Source organism: Dipodomys spectabilis, unplaced genomic scaffold (assembly GCF_019054845.1).
Source record: "Dipodomys spectabilis isolate Male_0828 unplaced genomic scaffold, ASM1905484v1 ptg000015l, whole genome shotgun sequence".
In the NCBI taxonomy this organism is placed as follows: domain Eukaryota; kingdom Metazoa; phylum Chordata; class Mammalia; order Rodentia; family Heteromyidae; genus Dipodomys; species Dipodomys spectabilis.
Genome location: NW_024870692.1, coordinates 5,528,538 through 5,534,537, shown reverse-complemented (window position 1 = coordinate 5,534,537; position 6,000 = coordinate 5,528,538).

Sequence of the window (6,000 nt, the reverse complement as noted above, 5' to 3'; positions counted from 1 at the left end):
TATCAGAAATATGATATGACACGGTATTTCTTTAAAATAGTAAAGCTTTTATACAAGTAGGAGAGATTGCTAAAGATTGACAAAATAACATAGATTGCCACTGTGGCTAACATACACTGGCATTCATTACTGTTCTTTCTACATATGTTTAACATTTTCCAGAATAAATATTATTTGAAAAACTCTTTTTTTGTTCAATACTAAGGTTTGAACTCAGGGCCATGCACTTATCGGGAAGACACTGTCCACCTGAGCCATGCATGCATCCAGCCTCCTTTGCTTTACTTATTTTTTGAAAAGGGCTTTGTATTTATGCTAGACAAAAGTAGACCACAATTTCCTATTTGTGCTTTAGCATATCTCAGATGACAGGTAAATGCCACCATATCCAGCTTTTTATTGGTCGAACTGGGATCTAGTGAATTTTCTTCTAAAACTGGTCTTGAAAGACAATCCTCTTGATTTCTGCCTCCTGAGTACCTACTATTATAGTTGTGAGCCACTGAATCCATATGAAAATTTTTTTTGTTATTGCAACTCAGGATCTTGTGCTTTCTAGGTAGGTACTCTACCACTTCCAGCCTCACACTTTTGAGGTAAGGTCTTGATGGATGGATTTTAATCTCCTATTTGTACTTCTTCATGTTGCTGGTGATAATAGGTATACAGTCTATGTCCAGCCAATGTTCTTCCCTACAACACCCAGCCGTTTAGTGAGATGAAGACTCATGAACTTTTATGCCAGAGCTGGCCTGGAACCACAATTCCCTGATTTCTGCCTCCTAAATAGCTAGGTTGAGCCACAAGCCCAACTTGAAAAACTTTTTTTTTTTTTTGTAGGTCGTGGGGCTTGAACTCTGGGCCTGAATGCTGTTCCTCAGCTCTTCAGCTCACAGCTAGTGCTCTACCACTTGAGCTACATAGCCACTTCCAGCTTTCTGGTGGTTTTATTGGAGATAAGAGTTTCATGGACTTTCCTGCCCAGGCTGGCTTTGAACCGTGATCCTCAGATCTCAGCCTCCTGAGTAGCTAGGATTACAGGCGAGAGCCACCAGCACCTAGCCTGGAAAAACTTTTAAATGGGTTTCCCAAGTAATACTAGTCTAAGACTTATGCATCGAGGCAAAGTTATACATTGTGTAGTGAGTTCTGATCACACAATTTGGTTTATCAAACTGATTTTATTGAAGCTGCTTCACAGCTCTATAAATTGTAGAGAACTGATAGAAAAGACAACTCACATCAAAGAATATGCAGATTCTGTCCTGCTTGGCAGACTTTCAACTGAACTCTCTTTCTCCCTCTTGAAGAAGTTAGCTAACGCTTCCATTTGAGTATTCAACAGCCTTTACTCCATGTAAGTGGGTGTGTTTTAGCTCCTTTGAAGTTGCTATGATATCTACCCACTTTCCGCCTTACAAGCTGAATAAAATGTTTAACACAGCTCATTTGTATACCTGTATAGGATTCTTAATTTTACCCTTTTCTGAGATTATTATTTAAAATGGTTATAAACATGACTTTCTTTGGGAGCTGAAAGTGAAAGAAATTAATTGGTATACTTATGAATTGTTATATGTTGATGAATCATAATATAGTTGTATAAATATCAATGTACTTTTTCCCATTTATCTCCATTTTTATTTCTTCATATAAGTTATGTCAAGTCACCTTTGGGAGGGCTGGGAATGTGGCTTAGTGGTAGTGCTTACCTAGCATGCATGAAGTCTTGGGTTTGATTCCTCAGCACCACCTAAACAGAAAAAGCTGGAAGTGGCACTGTGGCTCAAGTGGTAGAGTGGTAGTTTTGAACAAAAAGAAGCTCAAGGAGGGGCTGGGAAGGTGGCTCAGCGGTAGAGTGCATGCCTTGCAAGCATGAGGCCCTGGGTTCGATTCTTCAGCACCACATAAACAGAAAAAGCCGGAAGTGGCGCTGTGGCTCCAGTGGTAGAGCGCTAGCCTTGAGCTGAAGAGCTGAGGGACAGCACCCAGACCCAGAGTTCAGGCCCCATGACAGGCAAAAAAAAAAAAAAGAAGCTCAAGGATAGTACCCAGGTCCTCAATTCAAACCTCAGAACTGGTAAAAGAAAAAAAAAAGAAAACAAAGAAAAAAGAAAATTAGCAAAACGAGGTATATTTGATGGTATTCAGAGACAGTGGGCATGTAGGTCAAGCAAATGATAAGGCCCTAAATTGAAAAAAAAGCAGAGGAAGAATTACAGGAGATTTTAGGCGCCGAGCTTAAATTCCTGTTTTTCATAGGTAAAGTCCTTCTACTCATCTTAATATGCCAAATAAAAGATGAGTAATGGTAACGGGTAAAGAATGGATGACATGGGGGCTGGGAAGGTGGCTCAGTGGTAGAGCACTTGCCTTGCATGCATGAGGCCCTGGGTTCGATTCCTCAGCACCACATAAGCAAAAAGAAAAAAGCCGGAAGTGGCACTGTAGCTCAAGTGGTAGAGTGCTAGCCTTGAGCTGAAGAGCTGAGGGACAGCACCCAGGCCCAGAGTTCAGGCCCCACGACCGGACCCAAAAAAAAAAAAAAATAAAGAATGGATGACATGTTATGAGTAACAATAGGAGAAAGCACTTCAGCCTATCTTCTCCCCTCTTTAGAGAACAGACATGACCGATAGATTTAAATAGACAAAGAATTAGGGGTAGGAGCAAGACACTAGAATAGTTAAGTTATCCCATTCACAGTATGTTTCTCTGGTGCTATCAGGTGATCTGACAGTGGATTGCCTTGTATTTGCTCGGGTAGTGCTTTCTTACAGTGTCATTGACACCTGGCAGGTGGCCTGGTCCTTCCTGGATTGCAAAAGAACTGCAAAAGGACTGCAGGAGGGAAAAGGACAGACACACAATAGAAGCAAGGATGCCTAGCTTTTATGCTGATGTTAGTAAATTCACCAAATAAGGAGTCAGTTACCCTCAGGAAAAGCAGCTGTTATAGAAGGGGGAATCTTGTATGCATGCAAAAGTTTTATTATTCTTAATCAGGGTTATTTTTGCTGCTGCTATCACCTGTAGACATCAGATTCTTCAGTTTTGAACAGACTCTCACCAGCAATTCTCCTGGGAGCTTCTAGGCTATAGCCTTGTCCTGTGGGCTACATCACTGATCATCCTTTTTATGGAAGCCTCCAGCTTCTTGGCCTGAGAAACTGCACATTTCCCCAGCTCTCCTGTCTGCAGATAGACAGTGTGGGCATATCTGCCAAGCCATTTCAATTTAATAAATCTCTTTATAACTGTAAAAGTTCTTTTGGCAGTCTGCATGCCAGCAACATTTTCACTAAGCATGAGAGCTTACCAGTATATACATATACACGTATATATGTATATATATACACATATATATGTGTATACATATATATAAGTTGAAAACACTTCAAAATAAACACAGAGCAATATCTTCTGAAAACATGTAACAACATTCCAACTTTAAAAAAAATTTATTATTATATCTTTAAGTAGTTATACAAAGAAGATCCCATTCTACAAAACAGTCACCTAATGCTCCTAACCCATCCCTTCTCTCACTTTTTTTTTTAAATTGTGAAAATACCATGCAGAGGGGTTACAATTACATGGGCAAGGTAATGAGTACATTTCTTATCAAGCATTGTTGCCTCCTCCTTTGTTTCCCCTTCCCATCCCTTCCCATCTTCTCTCCTTTTTCCCCCTCCCCCCCACTCCTGGCCAAAGTTGTAAAGTTAGTTTTTTGACATAAAGTCTTGTAAATCTCATTATTGCAATGGGTCCCTATTTAAACAATTTGTTTTTTCCCTTCCCCTCCACAAAGTATACCAACATCAAATACAGTGAAAACAGGATCTCACTTTTTTTAAAATTGAGATTAGGTGATTACATAAATTTCACAGTATTGTGGAATAGTGATACTTAGTTAAAGTCACAAACACATTTTAACCATCACAAGGCAAATTGTCATTATCATGGTCTATACAGTTTGTGAATTCTATGAGCTTTGACAATACAAATTATTTCTTCCACATCAGGTGATTTTTACATTTCTTTCCTTTTGCTTAGTGTAGGCTGTTCCCTCTTTCCCTCTCATTCCTCCTTTCCCATCGCTGTCCTTGGGTTGCTTAGTTTTTTTTCTTCTATGTCCAGTGCAGCTGATGGGCCCCTTTGTTGTATGTTGTTCCATTTCCCACTTACTCTGTTCCTCCTTCTGGCTTCCTTCCATTGCGTGCATATATCTACCCAATATATGGTCAAGAACATGGAGTCATTTAGTAATAATGCGACAAAGTGGGTGGCTGTCCTTTGTTTCTTGGGTCCTGTTTACTTTGTCATATCTTCTTGCATTTTGGCTTTAGCATCCACACATCAGGAAGACCATGTGCCGTTTGTCTCTTTGTTCTTGGCTTACTTGGCTCAAAATAATCTGCTCTAGTTTCCAAATCTTGGCTATTGTGAACAGTGCTGCAATGAACATGGAGGTACATGTGTCCTTGTATACTGGTTCCTGTTGCTAGGGTAGATGCCTAGGAGTGGTATGGCTGGGTCATAGGGGAGGTCTATATTTAGCTTTCTGAGGTACCTCCAGACTGCTTTCCAAAGTGGATGTATTAGTGTACATTCCTACCAGCAATGCAGTAGGGTTCCTTTTTCTTCACATCCCCCCCAGCATTTGTCTTTGGTTGAATTTAGGATGTGGATCATTCTTACTAGGGTAAGGTGGTAGGTATCTTAGTGTAGGTTTTATTTGCATTTCCTTTACAGCTAGGGATGATGAACATTTCCTCATGTGTTTCTTTGCCATTTTTGTTTCTACTTCTGAGAAGTCTCTCTTTAGCTCCCTTGCCCATTTAATGATTGGTTTGTTAGATTTGTGAAGGGTTAGTTTCTTGAGTTCCCTGTATATAATGGATTTTACACCCTTGTCTGATATTTTGCTGGTAAATATTTTTTTCCCAATTAGTTGGCTTTCTTTCTAGTTTGGTTGCTATTTCTTTTATCTGTGCAGAAACTTTTTATTTTAAGGTAGGCCCATTTGTCCAGTCTCTCTCTAATTAGTTGTGACCCTGGGATTGTGTTCAGGAAGTTCCTGCCTATGCCTATAAGTTCAAGAGTCTCTTCTACTCTGTCCTGCAGTAGTTTCAGAGATTCAGGTTTGATGTTAAGGTCTTTAATCCATTTTGAGTTGATGTTAGTGCATGGTGACATGCTAGGGTCCACTTTCAGTTTTCTGCATGTGGCATTCCAAAATTTTTGTAGATCCCAAATATATTATTTAAAAACCCAGCATATCTGCCTTCTTTTTTTTTTTCTTTGCTGGTCCTGTGGCTTGAACTCAGGACCTGAGCTCTGTTTCTGAGCCTTTCTGTGCTCAAGGCTACCACTCTACCACTTGAGCCACAGTGCCACTTCTGGCTATATCTGCATTCTTTACAAAAATAAACTTGTTTCAGTGTAGGAGTCTCACCTTATATGTCTACTCCTACATTTCTCCATCTTTTTCTTTCTCAGCAGTGTACTCTTCTCTACAATGGAACAGCCAAATGGGAAGTGCTTCTGGCTATGCTTACAGATTGGCACTGTGACCTCTGCCATTTCTTTCTTTTTTTTTTTTTTTTTTTTGTCAGTTGTGGGTCCTGAACACTGGGCCTGGGTGCCGACCCTCAGCTCTTCAGATCAAGGCTAGTGCTCTACCACTTGAGCCACAGTGCCACTTCCTGGTTTCTGGAGGTTTATTGGAGGTTGAAGTCTCACAAACTTTCCTGTGGGGGGCTGGCTTTGAACTGTGATCCTCAGATCTCATACTCCTTAGTAGTTAGCATTATAGGCATGAGCCACTGGCACTCTGCTCAGTTTTTTTATTTTTTAAACACTGCACACTGCTAGAGATTTGCTTTTTAAATCATTCAGCTCTCTGAGTAAGGCTTCACGCAGTCTACCCTTCTTGACTACTATTTTCTTCCTGTTCTCTCACCAGACATCTGCTTGCAGTGTATCACTAAGGACAAT